The sequence below is a fragment of the Dipodomys spectabilis genome, unplaced genomic scaffold, assembly GCF_019054845.1.
Source record: "Dipodomys spectabilis isolate Male_0828 unplaced genomic scaffold, ASM1905484v1 ptg000241l, whole genome shotgun sequence".
Lineage (NCBI taxonomy): Eukaryota > Metazoa > Chordata > Mammalia > Rodentia > Heteromyidae > Dipodomys > Dipodomys spectabilis.
Window position 1 is genome coordinate 1,683,195 of NW_024870918.1, and position 21,883 is coordinate 1,705,077.

The 21,883-nt window shown below is 35.1% G+C and overlaps 1 protein-coding gene across 1 annotated transcript in view; it reads left to right on the forward strand.

The window, feature by feature from the left end:
- Positions 1 to 21,883, forward strand: part of Rfx3 (regulatory factor X3) — a 227,444-nt gene that overhangs the window by 29,874 nt on the left and 175,687 nt on the right. The window lies entirely within an intron of this gene.

The window sequence follows — 21,883 nt, forward strand, 5'->3', positions numbered from 1 at the left end:
GTATTTCAGTTCACTTGGTCCTTCTGGAATTTTATGTTAGAGAACATACTGAGTTTGGCTCATGAGAAGAATTTGAGGTTATTCAATCACATGTCCACCACCAACTATGAACTATGGACATACAATAGGGTATTAGAATTACTTTTTTATTTATATATATTATTGCAAAGATACTGTACAGAGGGGTTACATTTACATGAGTAAGGTAAAGAGTACATTTCCTATCGAGCATTGTTACCCCCTCCTTCAGTTTTTCCCCTACCATCCCTTCCCTCCCTAGTTCCCCAACTCCTCCCTCCCCCCCCAACCCAAATTGTAAAGTTCATTTTCAACATAGTGTCTTGTACATCTCATTGTTACAATGGGTCAACCTGTATCCTTGTTTGAGCATTTTGTTATTTCCCTTCCCTTCTCCAAATTAGAAAAATGTATATACAAGATGCAAGGCACTGGCATCAAATACAATGAAAACAGGGGTTATACCATGGGAGAAGAGCATACAAAAGAAACAAAAAAGTCACATAGTACATCAAAAACAATAGCGACAAAGATAAAACTTCTTGGGTCCCTATCGTGGGGTTCATTTTGCTTATCATCTTATATGGTCATATGTACATAGCTTTTGACCTTTTCTGCTAGTCTGGTAAGATTATCCTAGATGTATACTAGTTATTGCAAATCAGGGAAAGCATGGGACCTATGTTTCTTTGGGTCTGGTTTACTTCTCTTAATATATTTTTTTCCAAGCTTGGACAAAGGGATTGCATGAAACTGCAGAGCTTCTGCATGGCAAAGGACATAGTTAGCAAGATCAATAGAAAACCCACACATTGGAAGATCTTTACTAGCCATACAACAGACAAGGGCCTCATATCTAAAATACACTTAAAACTCAAAAAATTAAATCCCCAGCAACAAATCCTCAAACAATTGCCTAAAGACTTAAAGAGAGACTTCTCTGAAGAGGAAATAAGAATGGGCAATAGACACAAGAAGGAATGTTCAATTTCTCTAGTCATAAAAGAAATGCAAATCAAATAACATTGAGATTCCACCTCACCCCAGTTAGAATAGCTATAATCAAGAACTCTAATAACAACAGATGCTGGAGGGGATGTGGTCAAAAGGGAACCTTACTGCATTGTTGGTGGGAGTGTAAACTTGTTCAGCCACTTTGGAAAGCAGTATGGAGGTTCCTCAAAAGACTACACATAGAGCTCCCCTGTGATCCAGCAATCCACTTTTGAGCATTTACCCAAATGATCACAAACTAGGCCATACTAAAGCTACCAGCATGACTATGTTTATCACAGCATTATTCACCATAGCTAGGTATGGAACCAACCCAGATGCCCCTCAGTAGATGAATGGAGCAAGAAAATGTTATATATATGTGTGTGTACACGTGTATATGTGTGTGTGTGTGTGTGTGTGTGTGTGTGTGTGTGTGTGTATACACATATATATATGTATATATGTTTTTCTTGATGGTGGACAATAAGTTAACATGGTAAGGCACTTTATTTTTTTCACTTTTATGTGTGCTTTAGAGGAAACGATTAGATTGCTGTTTTTTTACATTATTGTGTCAATATAGCTCTTATTTAAAAATATAGAACCAGGTTTCCTGTGGTACTATATAAGGTAACTTTTCTGCCTAATCACCTACACTCTTCCTCTTTGCCCTTGCCTCAATTAGGATTAAAGTCATACATTTAGAAGTATTATAGCCGGCCTGGGAATATGGCTCAGTGGTAGTCAAACCCTGGATTCAGTTCCTCAGTACCACATACATAGAAAAAGCCGGAAGCAGTGCTTTGGCTCAAGTGGTAGAGTGCTAGCCTTGAGCAAAAGGAGCTCAGGAACAGTGCCCAGGCCCTGAGTTTACAAGCCCCAAGACTGGGGGAAAAAAAAAATTCTAGCTACTCCATGAACAGGGATCCAGGAGGATTATGGTTATAGGCCAACAGCAAAAAGTTGGTGACACTATCTCAATAAACAAGCAAGGAATCGTGGTTTGTGACTGGGATTCAACTACTTAGAGGCATGGTCAGGAAGATCACAGTGCAAGGCTAGCTTTGGGCTAGCAAAACAAGACCTTATCTGAAAAAATAACAGGCTATGGCTCAGGTAGTACTGTCTCCCTAGCATGAGTCAAGCCCTGATTTCAAATCTCATGACCACTGAATAATAAGAATAAAAGTTATCAGCAGATCTTACAGGTAAACAGTGAGAAAGAGCATTTAACTTTCTAATGGGACATTTTCAGGGAGTTTAGGGAGAGTGAGAGTATGAATAATGAGCCTTTTTGAGCCTTTTAGTCTTTCTTTGTCTCTCTTTTTTTAGTTTTCATGTTTCACCCTGCATAATGTCTGAATCTGCTATATCAAATTCATAGTCAAATAAGTATATACTTTCCATGCATTCCCATAGTGATTTTATAGATTACCAGATATCAAGCATGTATCAGAGCATGTTTCATTAAAGGTAGAGAAACATACTGACTGTTACTTTTACAAAATTCAGCCAATGAGATGGTAACATGGGGCCCAGTGAATCTCAACTACTTGGTAGAGTAAGTGGCTAACATAACTTCTGATGTCATAATTCTCCTACCTAATAATAGGCTGGTTATAGGAAGATGCAATGGTTTGGTTGTGTGAACTTCTGCTTCCACTGCAAACAGTATTTTAAAGAGAGACCTTCCCCTGGCATTCAGAAAGGTGAAAGGAACAGGGGTATAAGCATGTATGTGGGGGTGGGTTGGGGGAAGAGGTATACATCCAGGGGAAGTACTCTCTTGAGTACTTACAAGCTGCTCATCATCATTGTCTTTGAGATAATGGTTGCATCCTATTGCTTTCTTGTAGTAAAAAAATAATTGAAATGCATTCACCAGTCATTCAGGCTAAGAAATTCCTAATTTGCCATTTCTTTTTTTTTTTTAGAATGAAGCTTATATGATTAAAATTAGTATTTTAAGATAACCCTTTGGTTAACATTTTTTGTAAGAGGATAAAATCAATAATTTAAAATATTAAAAAATTTACTTTTTAACTTTTTTTCTCTTCATCAATGGTTGGCAAACACTGTAGCACTAAATTATCCTCCTGGCCTAATTGATCTTGAAAACTTATTTGTTTTTGAGTTTATTTCATGATTCTAGAAACTTTGCATGTTTATTTCCAGTGAAATCTGTGGCAATGAAGTATAATTTATATGCCTTCCCACGGACTATATAGTTCTTTCTTTCATTTTGGTATGTGCACTTTTTGTGTTTAAGTGGTCTGAGTTTATGTGGTCCATGAGAAGATCAATATGTAATCTACTAGTTAAGAGATAAAAGCTTGAGATAAATAAGTTGGAATTACACCCTTCACTGCTCTTCAAATCTGTAGCTCTGTAAAGATTCTTCAGTGGGTGTTTCAAAAGTTCGTCTATATTTTCTCAAAAATTTGTTATGTATATGGAATTTTTAAAAAGACAATTAGCTTTATGCTAAATGCATCACAACATGATCTGTAAGAAATAGCTGGATTTATGTATATGAGCTATAGTATAAGAGATCTAATCATCTTTATCAGGAAATAAAGTACAAATTCTTTTAGCTTTCTTAGGAAATCATAAAATATCTTCAGTTAGTGCTCTGAATAACATTTTCCTGGGGGAAAGGATTTTAAAGCCAATGTTCTATAGACCTGCCCTTTGTGCAAGCATAAATTAAGAATAGCCAACTGTGTCTCTCATTTTTTTCCCTGTAATTTACTAGAAGTGATAGTCAACATTTTATACCTCTTTAGATAAACTCTGCATTTTTCTTTTCAAGTAATAATTCCAAAACATAGAGTCATACTAGCTTTTTACAAGTGGTAATGGTGGTTTGTTTCCAAAGTGTACAATGTTTTAAAAAGTATACACATAAAATATAAAAATAAAAATGCAAACCATTCATATTAAGTATATAAAATCTACGTGTAAATTGTATTTATTTTTGGTGGTTCTCAGGTTTGAACTTGGTGTTCTGTGCTTCCTAAGCTGTTCTCTTTGCCCTTTTTGCTCTGTTTTTTAGATAGGGTCTTTCTTTTTTGCCTGGGCTATCCTGAACCAGTCTTCTTATTTATATTTCCTACTGCATCTGGGATAATAGGCACTTACTGCTGCTGAGATGGGAACAGGGGCAGTGTTCTTATCAACTCTTTGTATAGGCTCGCTTTGAACATTGATCCATCCACCTGATCTCAGCCTCTCAAGTGGGTAAGATTACAGACATGAGCCACCACACTCAGCTTCTATCATTATTTTTTAATATGATTTTATTTGTTTCTTGGGTTTTATAACACCATCCCTTTGCACTTGTTTATTGGTTTCTTAAAAGTGAGTTTCCTTAGCTGCTGTCTGTTTAAAGGCCTTTGACAATTCTAGGCTATGTTAGCCGTTGTAAGTAATATTGTCTAGAAGTATTTTCTTCACCGCAGTACAGAATTTTGTCTTTGATATAATAAATTCTGAAATATATTTTCACTATCAAAATGGGTATTTAAGTCTTGTGACAATTTGGAAATTTTTGAATATAAGAGAAAAATTTTGGCTTGTGAATCATCAAAACTACCATGAAATTCAATCAAAATTAGGTATTAAATACACAAATTCAACATAATTGTTTAGACTCAAATCATAGTATTCTACAAATTGGATATAGGTTCGTAAGTTCATACCTTTAAATGAGCATGACTAGAATTTAACATCATCAATCTGACAATGACTGCTTTTCTTAGATCTAGTCATTGTGGCTATTAGTTTAGGGTGCTAAATACTTTTAATGTTTAATTCTCTTTCTCACAGTTTATTTTGGACATGGGGTGTATTGGAAAGTATGGCAAAAATAAGGACTGAAAGGTTGTAAGCAAAGATGCAAGTCATAGAAACTTCTTACTTTATCTAGGAGAAGTGAAATGAGAGACTTATTACCTGTTTTCAAATTAATTTCTATTTTTCTTCATGTTTTTAAAACACTTTATTGCCGGGCCTTGATGCTCATACCTGTTATCCTAGCTACTCAGGGGGCTGAGATCTGAGGATCGTGGTTCGAAGCCTACTTGGGAAGCAAAGTCACCATGGGACTCCTGTCTCCAACAAACTGCTGGCTCAAGTGGTAGAATGCTAGCTTTGAGGACAAAGAGGCTCAGGACAGTGACAAGGCCCTGATTTCAAGCCCCAACTGGCAAAATAACAACAACAACAAAAAAACCTCCCCAAAATTCACCAAAAAAGTGAGCATAATAGCAGGTATATAAATATTTAGTCATTTCCTTGAAAGCCAAAACCTGAATAGAGTGAGCTTAAATTATAGAAAAGTTGACTTTGATTCATCATAAAGGAAATTGTCCCTAAAACAGGTCATTAAATTCTGTGGTGGACTACAGACAAATGTTTGGTACATTATTTCTGGTCTCTAATACGAGAAAGTGTAGTTGTTTACTAAAGAATATATAGTGTGTACCTATTTAGATATATAGGCATATCTATATCCTATAAATATAAATATATAGATATATATATAGATCTATCTATATACAGGATATATCTATTATCTATTATATAGATATATTGGAATATTTTAATATAAGGGAAAATTATATATTACACATATTATATATCTATAGCTGTATATCTACATATATAGATATATATCTATTATGGAGCTATAATTGTATATCTAATATATAGATATATAGATCTATAGATATATAGATCTATATATATAGATATAGATATTATATAGATCTATAGATATTATATAGGTATTATATAGATATGTAGATATATAGATCTATATATAGCTATCATAGATAGCTATCATAGAGAGCTACATATAGATCTATATAGCTATATATAGATCTATCTATATTATCTATAGATCTATATTATCTATAGATACATCTATATATCTATATATATCTATGTAATATCTATCTATAGATAGATCTATATATCTATATAGATCTATTTATAGATAGGTCTATATATCAATAGATCTATCTAGGATATATCTATATAGGATATATAGATATATCGAGGATATATATAGATATATCGAGGATATATCTATATAGATAGATATTCTCTATATAGATATTCTAGAGTCTATGTAGAATTCTACATAGCCTTATCCAAAGTAGTGCTTTTTAGAAGTCATAGTTTCTTTCATTCCCCACAAGTCTAAAAGTTGGATTAACAAAAGTCAAAGGGAGTTTAAAAATCCAGAAATTGGATTAAGAGACTCAGCAGAATGGAGTGAAGAATATAGGAATACATTTAATTGTAGTTATTTCCAAGGGAGGCACTCAGTAAGTTTTTTTTCCCTTTACTATTGAACTACCTTGATTATCTTGATGTGACCAACGATTTCTTTATTCCATTAGAAAGAAATTTGTCTTCATCCTACCTTGACCACAGAGCTTCAACAGCTCAATCCAATGTTACAGAGATATAGATACATAATGTTTTAAATAGGAAAACATAGAAGTGGAGAGATGAAGTATATTACTTCTGAAATTTAAAATGAAAATTACCAGCAGTTTCCCTAAGTTTGTGGGAAACTGGTTGGGCTATGAAATCAGAAGTATATGAGATACATGAGATGAAATGACTTAGAGGACCTTTATTGGAACATCTTTTTTTATTTTAATTTTTATTTATTTTATTTATTATTATTTTTTGGGTCTGATCATGGGGCCTGAACTCTGGGCCTGTGCGCTGTCCCTCAGCTTTTCAGCTCAAGGCTAGCGCTCTATCACTTGAGCCACAGCGCCACTTCCGGCTTTTTTTCTTTTTGCTTATGTGGTGCTGAGGAATCGAACCCAGGGCCTCTGGCATGCAAGGCAAGCGCTCTACCACTGAGACACCTTCCCAGCCCTGGAACATCTTTTTAAATACATTAATGCGTATGATTGTGTGTTGTTGCCCAAGCCACACCTGAGATGTTGCATATAAGTGAATGACTTTCTAGAGTTGAAAAAAATCAAAGGTATGGGATATCTGGTTGGAAGTTTAGCATAAAGAGGTAAAAATGTATAATTATTATTTTAAGTAAGAAGACTGATGAAAAGATGCTAGTTTAATTGATAACCTTATAGATAACATAGCATGTAAAAATACTGTAATTTACTAAAGTAATACATGTTAAATAAAATTCAAACCCAGTGCTTTTAATTTACAGCTCATGTTAAGCCAGGGTATTTTTTTTTTGTTGTTGTTTTTTGTAATCATTTAGCTTACTGGGCAAGATTGAGCACCGGTATGTATATTTTGAATTGGCTCAGTCTTTACTAGTAGAGGAAAGTATATACCTGATTATCTGTAATAGAAGATAATCTCCTTAATGAATTGTTACATGTGTGTAGTATTACTCTTTTCTATGTATTTTGGATATAGATATGTCAGATGATAGATTTTATATACACTAAAATGAAGCCTGAACATAGAGATTAACTGAAATAGAGATAGGAAACTGTCTATAGTAACTATTGTTACTTTGATGTTATCTTTATCTCAATGAGTACCTTATGTTGCTTATTTTAAATTTATTCAACAAATAATTATTTAGAGCATTCTTTGCACAAGACTGGAAACACAATATTAAAACAAGAGAGTCATGGTCCTTATCTCAAGGCGACACTGTCGTGATAGATGCGTGAGTTCTGGGTGAGTACAGCATTTGGCTGCATAATTACTGTCTTTGGGCACAAATGAGCTTAGAACCATTTACCATCTCTCCTCACTGTGATAAGCAGCCTTGTTTTAAACATTTCTGAATGCCAATTAATTTGAGTTGGATAAATGGATGTATAATTTTCAGACTCTCCATTCATTATTCAGTTTGAACAATTGATTTTAAGGGTTGATTTTTGCTAGAATTCTGGCTTTGTGCAACTGAGAGATCTACAAAGTAAATAATTAAACTGCTTGCCTTCTGGATATCATGATTAATCTCAAAAAAGCAAGATTGGTTCTGGATAAATGTGTCCATTGTTAATTGTACTGTGTAAATAAAAAGTATATGTTAACAAGCTCTTGAGTTACCATACCAACTCGTGTTTGCTGTTCATGTATTGGAAACTTAAACTCAGAACAGTGTTAGGATGTAGAAGCTAGTAGAAGTGATTAACATTAGACTTAATTTTTTTAATGTTAATTTTTGAGTTAACATATAATTGCAATAGGAAGGTGTTCCATTGTGATAATTCCATACTTGCATATGATAATGTTCTCTCAGAAGTGGTTGTTAGTTAAAAAATGAGAGAGGTGTCCTTGGTCCCTTCTCATTCATCCCTTGCTCCATTTTTCTTAGCCTTCTGCATTTCACCGTGGAATGATGTAGAAAGAATGCCTGATGTGTACCTTGGCATCTTGGATTTATTATTCCTTAGAACCATGAAAAATAATCTTTGTCTATGTTACTTAGTCTGTAGTATTCTGTCATGATGACATAAAACTTGCTAAGATAATATTTCCTTTGATGACTTTTCTTATATATATATATATATATATATATATATATTTAGATTGTTTTTCTGTTGGGAAGTTTCTTCCTGTTAAATTTCAAAATCTCTTCACAGTACAAGTATATTCACTCATCTCACACATATTTTTTTATATGTGTTTTACATACGCATTCATATTGCACATACTTTCTTTCTAACCGCTTGACAATAATTGTGGCCAGGAATGCAGCTCGGTGGTATGTACGGTATACACACAAAAATTTTTATGATTTTTTATGTGTCAATATTACTATTTTTGTGGGTAAAATATGCTTAGCATGCACAGTATACACACAAAAATTTTTTATGATTTCTTATGTGTCAATATTACTATTTTTGTGGGTTTTTTGCAGTTAGTGTCTTCACATAACATGACTATTAAAACTCGTTTATAATTCATTAGATGGCTTAAAGATGATGATTAAAAACAAAAGAGGATACTTTTTATATGAGAAACACTTTGTGGTTGAGGAGGTTGATGAATTGCTAATGTTAATTAGCTATTATGATTACAGTTTTAATAGCTGCATGTAAAAGTATGGGTTGTGTGAGATAAATACAAATATACATGCATTATAAAGCAAGGATAATGCAAACTTTGTTTTTACATTCAGGTTACAAATATTTGTCAAGTGTCAACTAAAGGTAAACATCAATAACTAATTTTTAGTTATTAGCTATGTGGTTATAAGTACTTTAAGGTAGCCAAGTTTTAGTTTCCTCATTGTAAAAGGGGAATAATATCTGGCATATTATTTTGTAAGGTCTATTTGTCATGTATCCAAAGTGTCTAGCTGCATTTGACATAATTGAACAACAGCAAATTCTAACTAAAGTTAGTATTATCATTTTTTATAGGAAAAATGTGTTTTTAGCCCATCAGGCTTGTGGGGTAATTACTGAGGATGAATATAATTTTATAAATAAAACAGATACTAGCTAGGTTGACTATACTTAGAATCTTCTCAAGTGTATGATACTTGCTTATATGAGGTTGACTATTCTTAGAACCTCAGGTATGTGATACTTGCTTATATTCATATAAGAGTTCAGTTTTTAAAGATCTTTCCTGGCCTATTTACATAACATTCCTGTAACATGAGTAGGGCACATATACTTTTACTTGTTTATAATTGTGGTGCTGAGATTGGAGAGATTTACTGACTTGTCCACGGTCATTAGGCTTCTAAATGATTAAACAGTTTTTACCTATAATGAAGTTTCTCACTGAACCTGGATTGACCCTTAACAGTGGGAATGAACAGAGAATAAAATGTGACTATAATTGCGTGGTTTCCATTTAGCTTTACCTATTTCATAGTTTCATGTGGTTGCTTCCATTCTAATCATCTCAACATAGGCTTTAATATCTTAATAGTCTATTACATTGATGCTATTCATGCTCTCTGAAGTCCCTTTCCTTTCAAATTGGGCTTTAATGAACAGAATAAAACAGAACGTTAATCAGAATTAAAGCTATTCCAAGTCTAGATGAATGCCTAGAAACTTTAGTGATTGTGTTTTTGGGAGACTGAATTTTCATGTAAGAAACTTGACTACTCTCCTAAAAAGATCTGTGAAAAGGTGGACACATGGAGAATGAGAGTCACTGAGATTACATGGAGAGATAATCTCAGCCATCCTAGGTTCCTAACTGGGCCCATTTCCCACCTGCCAGCAGCAAACAGTCATATGAATTACCTCCAGCAAGATGAGCAGAACTGCTCAGCTGAGCAGTTTGTGGAATTATGTTCAGATTGTGGAATTATGGCATGCTACGTAGTCATTATTTTGAGCCAGTTAGTTTGGGATTAGTCACCAGAAAAACAAAAGCAGAACAATGCTGCTGAAAACAAAAGGCATGTACTTTTTCTTGGTCTGCTTTGTTCATTTGCTCTTTGGCTTATCAATCTTTGCTGTTTAGAAGAGTATTAATTGAGTAATGCATAATTCTTCCAGATGCTCTTTTTATCCTACTTTCACTACAAAGTTTGTTCTTTAGTTGGGTGAATCTGAGGTCAATCTGTACCATCTCTTCAGAGAAATCTTAGGAGATAGTGTAGTTTCTTTTGTGCAACACTAAGTCTTCTTTAAGCTGGTCTCATGTTTGTAGATCTCTAATTTCTTTACTAGGCTTGTCTTTTGTGCCCTGTCTCTGTTCCTTTTCACTGTTAACCTCCTACTTCTACTTTTCAGTGGCTTTAAAAAATTCCTGTTGGTCAGAAATGAATTAGATTTGGCCTAGGTCAGTCAATTGAAACAAGGTGGAGTAACTTTTAACACTCACTAACAGGAAAGATTCAATGCAATAAGACATTTCTTAGTCAGTTTTTCCTCCACAAAATCAGCTATCTTTTATGTATTTACATAATTTTATTTAAATATATAAATTTTATTTAAATATATAAATTCCTACTAGAGATCTAAGAAGCAGTGATCTAAAAATTTTGACCATAATTTTATCAAGTTGTTTTCTTTGGCTGGGTGGGTTTTTTTTTTTCCATACATCTGTTCTGGAATCAAGAAGTATTAAAACAATAAAAAGATGGGTAAAAAAATGAAAATTAAGCCACTTTAGTAGTCTAGCAATTAACCCAGTGAGAAAATGGAGTGAAAAATATCTGTCCAAGAGAAAACTACTGAACCTTGAGAAATCTGTGGGGTTTGTGACATTTTAACTTGAGGCATATTCTCACTTCTGTAGACAGTCTGACAGAACTGCAGATAACAGAAACTGTTCGGTACAAAGAGGGGGCAGAGGAGGAGAGGGGAAGGCGGGAAGGGGGGGTGGTGAGGAGAGGGAGAAAGAGAAAGGTATTGGACTACTTTTGGAGCGCCTTTAAAGGATCCTTCCCTAGAGTATAGGTGGAATTTTGTCTGAACTTGCAGCTCCCTGGGAAAAGTATTCTCAGAGAGAGAGGTTGGTTATTTGGTTTGACTCAGAGCTCAGCTTTGTGGGGCTGGGGTGGTGGTGAGGAGGTGGGGGTGTCAGTGCTTACCCCCAGGGCATTACGCAATAGCAAATTGCTAGCAAGATCTCCACTACCCAAGGCTATACTTTCAGTTGGTACAAACAAGAGCTTGGCTGGAAATTTTAAAAGAAATCTAGGAGAATTAGCTGACCATTGGACATTTAGAAATTTCTGATATATTCCTCCAGATCTAAAAGTGTGGGCAATGTGCAAGGCTGTGGCACCTGACGAGAAAAGACCTGAGAAAAGATTATCTGGTGATATTGAGGCTTTGTAAGCAGGAAGCACAATGTAGAGTTGTTTGCAAGCTGTTTGAAGTTGGATATTTGGACTCCTCACAAAAGCCCCTTTGGTGAAGGATGGAAATGGGAAATATATAAATATATAAAAAAAATATATATATATGGAAATCTGAACTATCAGTGACTGACCACTATATTATGTTCAATATATTCACACCACTATGTTCTTTGATAACAATTTAGATATAAAGACTACAAGTTAAAGTGTAGTGACTCTACACAGGTAATACAAAATCTATTTAAATACAAAATCTAGTTAAATTTAGGAGGAATCCTATATCACAGTGGTTAGAATATCTAAATTTCCATTTTTTAAAACAAAAACATTATGCATTCATATAAACAGGAAATACTGACTACACTAGAAAACTGAAAGCAACCAGCCTATAGAAAAATGTTCTTTGGTAGCCCAGAGTTTTGATTTAGTAGATAGACATGTAGTACTAGTTAGAAATACAATAAAAGGATTCAGTGAAAAATGTCTAAAGAATTAAAAGGAAGAATGAGAATGGTATCTCACCAAAGCCAGATTATTTAATATTTCTATACAGTAAAGGTAGAAAGTTTTGAACCACAGCAATTCTGATGTTTACATGTATAATTGAAATGAAAAACTCACTAGAAGGATTCAACAGCAAATGTGAGTTGGCTGATGACTTGGTTGACTTGAAGATAAATCAATAGAGTTATAGTGTTAAGAAAGGGAAACAGCCACAAGAAACACACTATCATGTGTGCAAACATGTATAATGGGAACTCCAGAAAGAAAAATGAAATAGAGGAAATAATATTTGAAGGAATAATAATATAAAAATAACTTCCCCAAGCTTGCTTAAAAAACACTAACATGTTCAAGAAGCTCACTGTATTTGGATAGGATAAACTCAAAGTGATACCTATCTTAACATGATTTGGATATATAAAAGTGATCGACAGAAAAAGTCTTAAAAACTGCAAGAGGAAAATGTCTTGTCATACACAAGACATCTTGAGGATCAGTACTTCTTCTTACCAGAAATCCTATTTCCTAAATTGAAGGAAAAGACTACTAATCAGGAATCCTGAATCTAACTAAACACTCAACACAATGAAGGAGATCTGAAGACATTTTCAAATAATCAAAAACTGGAAAAATTTGTCACTAAAAGCCTTTTCCATAAGAAATATCAAGGGGGACCATAATGGCTATGGCTGTAATCTATTACTTGGGAGGTGGAGATCAAATGAACCATTGTTTGAAGCTAGTCCAGAAAAAAAGTTAGGGCGACTGTCTCCACCGTTCATCTGGATATGGAGGCATTTACTTGCCCAGTCAGCCTCACAGGAGATGTAAATAGGAAAGTTGAGTTGATTTGGGCAAAGCCCATAATTCTGTAGCTGAAAACTAAAGCAAAAAGGTTTGAGATGTGGCAGAAGTGGAGTATCTGCCTAGCAAGCATAAGGCCGTGAGTTCAAGCCCTAGTCCTCCCAAAGGAAGGAAGGGAAGGAGCGAAGGAAGAAGAGAATGTTTTAAGTTGAAATGCTAATATTGATCCCCAGGGCAATCACTAAGAAAGTAACTAAAAAAGTAAAAGAAAAAAAGTAAAAAAAAAACCAAAAAACCCCAAAAAACAAAAACCTAAAAGGAAAAGGAGCAACATGGGAAAGAAAATAGTATACTAGGACATACCTACTTAATTCAGTGAAGGCAGGAGTTGGGATTGAACCCATTATAGAGTTGAAATGCACTCTGCTAGGCTGTTGCCCTCCCCTGTGAGCCATGCTTCCGGCACTGAAGTATCCTCCTAAAATGGAGAGGATAGGATGTAATTACCATAAAAAGTAATATATTTCTGTAATAGGTGAGTTGAAATACTACCTATAAAACACTGGCCTATGTATCCTCTTAGGAGTGTTAAATCTTTTTTAATTTTGTGATCCTATTAGACACTTCTCAACTGATTTTTTTTTTTTTTTAAAGAGTGGTGCTTGAGCCACTCTGTCAACCATTTTTGAGCCAGGGTCTTTATGCACAGGCAGGCCTGGACTGTAGACTTCCTCTTTATGATTCCCTGTGACACAGGATGAGAGCCACTTCCATGACATTCATTGGATGAAATGGAGTCTTGAGAACTTTTTCTTTCTTTATTTTATTTTATTTTTTGCCTCATAATTTGGTAGGATTACAGGTTGAGCTCCCATGCCTGGCTTTCAATAGATTTTTTTTATGAAATATGATATAAGAATGAATAGTAAACATAACTTCACATCCCACCAACTTTTGGTGCAACAGCTCCATTATCCCTACATTCTCTGCCTCTTGTTTTCTAACTTTTTGATAATGGTCACTTTACCATTCTTTATATAGGTTATTATCCTAATGTTATATGTTGCTCTTTTGCCTTTTTACATCGTATGAAGCAGAACTGTGACTTGAGGGGTTTCTTACAAATTTGGCAAATCTTCACACTGTTATGTGACTTAAGACACTAGAACACTGGTTAAGGCAGGTGTCTACATGTTAGTTAGAATGAGTATGTAAAACTGGGCATTTGACTTCCTTCATGGTGTATTAACTACTACATGGCCGTATTCCTGGTTTACAAGGCAGAGATGAGCTGCTGTTTTGTCTCAGCCGCTAGTTTCTAAACTGATAAACTTTCTTTGAGGGTAATTTCCACCACTTGGGCTGCTTTTTCTGCTCCTCTGTTTCCAAGCGGTCCACAAACACCATCTTTGGGTGCATCACTTTAACATGTACCTGATCTGAATCTCTCTGATTGTGATTATCCCCATTTCACATAATCCTTTGCATCTGCATGTTATTTCCCTCCCACTATGTATATATATATGCACATAAATATGTGTGGATATATATGTATGTATGTATGCACACGTGTATGTATATATACGCATATAGGTATATGTGGGTATAATATATATATATATATATATATATATATATATATATATATATATGTTTGGTTTGAATTCAGAGTCTTTTACTTGCTATACAAGCACTCTACCACTTGAGATACACTCCAAGACTGTTTTTTTTTTTTTTAATTTTTCAGAATAGGGTCTTTTTATTTACTGTCAAGGTGATGTACAGAGAGGTTACAGTTACATAAGGTAATAAGTACATTTCTCATCAAACTTGTTACCCCTTCCCTCATTTTCCTCCCCACCCCACCCCCCAAGTTGTACAGATCATTTGTAACATATTGTCTTGTGTATATCACTGCTGCATTGGTTCCCCCTTGTCCTCTGTCTCACCATTCTGTTGTCTCCCCATCCCTTCCCTAATGTAATATAATACCAGTGTAAAAATAGGGTCTTGTGTTTTACTCTATCTAATCCTGAACTGTGATCCTCCTACTTCTGCCTCCCAAATCCTATGCTCTCAAAAATCTCAAGGCTGGCAAACTAGCTGCTTGCTTTTGCCCTAGATTTGTGGTCCTGTGTAGTCATTTAACAGTAAGTTTTGCTTATAGGTGATGCTAGTTTTGTTTAGGTTGACAAACAATACTTGTACTCATCTAGTTCTCACAATTATATAAATTTGGTTTTGTATTCTGTTTTAGATTGACTAGAACTTTAATGCTCTATGGTTGGTAATCTGTTTTGGGGCGTTTACTTAATGATGAATGAGGGGGAAAATGTAAGAAAAGCACTGTGTTCATAATGCCACTTGTTGACTCTCATACTTTAGATACAGTCATTTTTCTAGACATCAGAGATCTTGCCCGGAGCCAGTGGCTCAGCCTGTTTCTAGCTGAGGTCTGCAGGATTGAGTTTCAAATCCAACTGAAGCAGAAAAGTTTGCTAGACTTTATCTCCAAAGTAACCAGCCAAAATACAGGGCTGGAGGTGAGGCACGAATGATGGAGTTCCAGCCTACATGTAGGAGGCCCTGGTTTTAAACTACAGTGCTGCCACAAAAGAAAAAGGAAGAGAAAAGAAAAATATGTCAATTAGAGATGATACTTAACTCTTTGACTTTTATCTTAGAGTCTTCATCATTCAGCCAGTGTTTGAGAAAGTCTATAGTTTTATCCTGGGCATTGAAATCAGTGAACTGTCTGGGCTAAACAGATGTTCCAACACAGAGCTTTATATCTCCTGACCTCCTGGGAAAGTCTTATAAGATTTTCTTCCTTGCAAATAGTAAAGGTAAAGAGATTTTCAAACATGAGTGCCACTTTAAAGGCTGCATTTTATAGGGATTGACTCTCATAGTTTGACTGTTAAGGGGAAAATTCAGTTAAAATGATGAAAATGTTACATAAACCCTTCTAATATTTTAAATAAAAATGTATAAATTACCTGTCTTTTGGTCGGGACCAACAGCCTTTTGTTGTATTGCATATTTACTGGTTGGAGCCACAAGTCTTATATAAATCGTTATTTATAACATCATGTCAAGTTTATGCTTTCTCTCTAATATCCATCAAAATATAGACTTGTATAAAGCAGTAGTTCCTAGAAGAACTGCATTACATGAAATTTATTAAGTTGCAGATTATTATTTTTTTGTTTCACCTTGCAGTTATTGAGAGGTTTATCATTCTGTTTTTCATAAGGCCTTTGTGCTCAACGGTGTTCTTTATTGAGATCAAGTGATTACTCCAATTCCACAGATTTCACAGTATTGTGAAATAGTGATACTTAGCTTAAGTCACAAACATTTTAACCTTCACAAGGAGCATTGGTCATCATCATGGCCTGTAAAGCGTATAAGCTGTTTGACACTGCAACTGTTTTTTTTCCCAAATCAGGTACATTTATTTCCTTTTGCTCCCTCCCATCGCTGCCCTTGATTTGCTTAGTTCACTTTCGTCAATGTGCAGTCCAGCTGATGGGCCCCACAGTTGTATTTTTTTCACTCATTTCCCTCTGATTGTGTGCCTGCCTCCTAGCTTCTTGCATGTGCACATGTATATACCATATGTGAGGTCAAGAACGTGGTATCATCTAAAAATGATGTAACAAGTTAAGAAGAGGTCCTTTGTTTCTTGAGTCATGCTTATTGTATCACATTTTGTTCTGTGTACTTAATTTTTAAAACTACTAGTTTGTATCTGTTTCTAATGCCACAGCTCCATTTTGGGTGGTTAATTGGAGATAAGATTCTCTTGGACTTTCCTGCCCCAGCTGGCTTTGAATCTCGATTCTTAGATCTCAGCCTCTTGAGAAGCTAGGATTACAGGTATGAGCCACCAGTGCCTTGCTTGAATTTTTAATTAAATAACTAAATAATTTATTGGTCAGTTCAAGCCAGTGGAGCTTGAACTCAGGGCCTGGGTGCTATCCTTGAGCCTCTTTGTGCTCTTGAGCCACAGCGCCACTTCCAGCATTTTCTGAGTAGTTTATTGGAGATAGAGTCTTAGCACCTTTCCTGCCCCAATCTGGCTTTGAACTGTGATCCTCAGATCTCAGCCTCCTGAGTAGCTAGGATTATAGTCACAGGCCCTGGGCACCTGGCTTGAATGAATAACTCTCAGATCTCTGAAGATCTGAAGATCTGAAGATCTTTACTGTTGTGTAGAAATTAGGGAAACAGCAGTTCACATGGAGAAATTAGGGAACCAAGCAATTCACATGGAAAATTTTGATACCAAACAGGAGACTTAGTAGCAGCTATAAACTTAAGGTAGGAAAAATTTTTTCCCTAGCCAATGGCTGAGAGTTGGCTCTAGCTATAGAATTTACTCTGCTTTTGGGGACTTGGTTAGGTATGTGTGGGCATAATTGTACTAAACTGCAGGCGAAGTATTTGCACACTATTGACATCCATAAAGTGGTATGAAAGTTAATCTCAATTTGATCTTTGACAACATGCTTGCTGAAGTTTGGATAGAGCTGCCTTTTTTTGGTTTTGTTTTGTTTTGTGGTTGTGGAGCTTGAACTCTGGGCCTGGGTGCTGTCCCTCAGCTCTTCAGCTCAAGGCTAGTGCTGTGCACTACCACTTGAGCCACAGTGCTGCTTCCAGTTTTCTGAGTGGTTTATTGGAGATGAGGCTCATAAACTTTCCAGCCCCTTTCTTGCCTGGACTGGCTTTGAACGGTGACCCTTAGATCTCAGCCTCCTGAGTAGCTAGAATGACAGAAGTGAACCACTGGTGCCCAGTTAGTATTCTTGGCTAAATTTTTAACTGCATCATTTTAACTGCATCTCACAAATGCAGAGAGCCTAAATATTCTGTCCAAATCAAGTCTGGACCATCTTTTTACCGTAAGAGTTGAGTCCTAGTACTAATATGCAACATTAGAGAAAGCTCCATAATGAGAAGAAAGTAACAGTTACATAACATTGACATACTATAACAGGTATTCCGTAAAACAGCATTTCTAGGCCTATGGAAGTTGTTCAGGTAGGAATATGATATTGCCTAGGATTCATACTTTGAAACAGCAAAGTAAGAATCATTTCACTAGCTAAATAATGACTGCTAAAATGAATGTTGCTGAGAGACTTAAGATAGATGGCTATGTAGAAGAACACAAATCACACTTCTGTTGTTAAGTTCTGTTTTGTTGTCTGAAGAAGTATTTATAAATGTCACGAAAATTTTAATATGCAAACTAAAGGTAAAATCAAAGTTCAGCAAAATATTGGGAAGCAAGTGCTTGAAAGGGATGGGGGTAGGGTCAAGGGGAAAGGGCTATATAAATGAAGAGGAGAAGAGGGGGAGAATTCAATCAAGAATCCAACATATATCCTATAATGTTAAGAAGAGTGAGGGAAAGTATAACTTTGGAAGGGATGGGTAAGACATTGAAACTGTAACTTTGATCCAGATATTCATAAACTGCTTTGTTTAATGCCAGCCCTTTTGTACAACTACTTAAAGTTAATAATAATAATAAACCAAAAAATAGAACAAAATGATTATTTTGAATGGTAACTCTGAGTTAATGATATCTGTTATTACACTATTAGTCCACTGTAGGGTTACATAGATTTTTATAGATGAGAACATTGAAATAAACTGGTAACATCCAAAGTCACTTAAAAGTTATAGGTGATATAACTCGGATTTGAACTGTGGTCTGTTTATCATTGAAGACCAAGCTTTTGAACAACTATTTGCACCCTAATATCTAGTATCTTAGTATTCCTGGCCTGCTTTCAAAACCTTCTCTTCCTGTCAATTTCAGAGATAACATTCAATAACTTGACAACAGTGACCTTTCTAAACAAATACGGAGTTTTACAGAACCAGATGGCCTAAGATTATGTTTTATTTTTCTGGCTCAAAATAAATTGCCTGCTCTAAGACTGATAAAGTCCAAAAAAAGACCCTTCTGTGTCCCAAGCCCTCATCATGAGGCCGCATGGCCACATGGCCAGCCAATGCCCTTTATCATGAGCTGGTTACAAATATAGAGCCTTATGTCTTTATACTATAATTTAGATTAGAATTTAATGAAAGGGCAAGAAACGGGTTTACTAAATGAGATTATTCTGGTTGGTAGTCAGTAATAGCTGTGAATTTGGTAGAACGATTTCAGAGGAACTGATGGAAAAAAAGGACAGTCCTATTATCTTATCTTGTTAGGTGTGCATATAAGCAATGAGAAAGCTGATTTGTTTAATTTGTCAAAGTAGAGATCTATTTATTTTTCTGCTGGTATTTGAGGAGGACTCCCCCCCCCCCCCCCCCCGATAATTAGCAACCTTACGCTTGATTATTCAAAATTTGAGTGGGAATTTTCTAAATACATATAATATGTATACATATATATAATATTCATATTACATAACACATATAATATGTATAATATGTAAGATATTGTACCTCATATAATCATAAGCAGTCTTTCAGGAGCCCAGTTACTCTTGGTGAATTTCAAACTTAGATCAGGTTACAGAGAGTAGGCATAGAAATGTTTCAAGCTTGTGTTGCAGCTACACTTGTAATTTTTTTTGACAGAAAATTATAGTATCAAGAAACAAGAGACTTGAAGTGAGGAGGCCTGTGTTTGAGACTTGTATTTGTCATCTGAAAGGATCATTGAGAAGTAATGTAATGTATCAAGGTCTTATTTTGTCATTTGAGAATGAGGCAATAATAATAATAATAATAATAAAAATAATAAAATAATAATAATAGCCTGATTTCATGGCCAGGTTATTCTGAGGACCATATGAGACGATGTGACAAATTTATAGCTATGACAGTTAATCTAAAATAATGTTCAGAGTTATGAATAAGCACAAGCCTGCATTTGGAATTAGTCTGCTCTTGGTAATGTGGTGGTTTGAGCCAAGTTACCTAGGCTTTTCCTTAAAAGTTTTAGTACTCTCATCCATGTAAGTTGCTTTGTAATTGTGTTAATTACATTTGTGCTGACACTATTTTGAGTTTTTATCAAGTAATGACGGAATCGAATCCAAATTCTAACATTATCTTCAATTGATTTCAGAAATTTAGGGAAGAAATAGCCAGAGCCTTTGTTTGTTCTTGTTTCTAAATACTTTAGCAAGATAGTTAACCCACAGAATTCTAGAATATTAGTGCTAAGTGAATCATTTAGGGTCATTTATCTTTTTTCCCTCTTTTTTTTTTCTTGTGTCTGTCCTGGGGCTTGAATTCAGGGACTGGGTGCTTGCTGTCCATGAGCTTCTGTGTTTAAGTCTAGTGCTGTACCACTTAAGCCACAGTGCCATTTTCAGCTTTTTTTCTGAGTAGTGTATTGGAGATAAGAGTCTTATGGACTTTTTGGTCCAAGCTGGCTTCGAACTGGGATCCTTAGACCGTAACCTCAGCTAGGAATACAGGCATGAGCCATTACTGCCCAGCTTCCATCCCTGATTTTTAAGATGAAGAATGCCTTCTAATCATGATTTTGTCATTTCTACTATGTTTATATGCATAGGAGATAAGACTGTTAGGAGTTTCATCTTACAAAGGATAGCAATAGTCTCTTGATGGATACAGATTTCTAAAACTATAAAGCTGCATCAGGGAAGAGCTTTGTCAGCATTTGGCTAAGAACTTGGGCTTTGTTGTCAAAAGTTGAGGTAGAGTCGATTCTGTCAATCACTAGTTTGTTTTACCTTTTTTTTTGGTCGGTCGTGGGGCTTGAACTCTGGGCCTGGGCATTGCCTTTAGCTCTTCAGCTTAAGGTGAGCACTCTACCGCTTGAGACACAGTACCACTTCCTCAAACACTAGTTTGTAACAGGAAATTTCTTGTGTGTTTGGTGCATTGTGACTACTTAATACTATCTCTTTCCCTGCTACATAAGCTATGTCTGCAACTTATCAGGACTAGCTCTCCATTTTCATGTGTAAGTCTTTGGATCTGAGGTTTTTTTCCCCTATGATTGTACTAATGGCTTTTGAACTTTTCCCTTTTGTCTCCAACAAATTTGAGACTGGGACAATGTAATAATAATTTTTCAAGATTTCAGAGAGCTTGTGATGCGTAAATTAGCATAATTTGCAATGGCTTCCCTTTTTAAGGACTTAAAAAATACAACTTAGTTTCAAAAACTGTAATTGTGTTGCATGTTAGGTTTTTTTTTTTTTAATATTTTTTGCTTTTGTAAATTCAAATTTACCTATGTTGATTTCTTTGTACTAGGATTGTATGTATTAATCTACATTAGAGAGTTAATGTAACACAATATTAAGGTCAAATTATAAAATAATATGTATCTTCCTATCAATAGAACTGCTCTTCTGAAGAATGTAACAGGAAATAGTGTTTGTTCACAAAAAAACATAGAACCGATACAAACAATTCTTAATATATTATAATTAAAAATAATTATCTCTGAATTTAGGAACTTTTTTTTTTGTCAGTCCTGGGTCTTGAACTCTTGGCCTGGGAACTGTCCCTGAGCTCTTCAGCTCAAAGCTAACATTCTACCACTTGAGCCACAGCACCACTTCTGACTTTTTCTGCTTATGTGGTGTTAAGGAATCAAACCCAGTGTCTCATGCATGCAAGGCAAACTGTACCACTGAGCCACCTTCCCAGCCTGTTTTTTTTTTTTAACTTACTAAAAATACTTTCCCTCCTTATTTAATACCCTGGAAATACATGTAAGTTGATCCTTGAATCTGAAAATGAAAA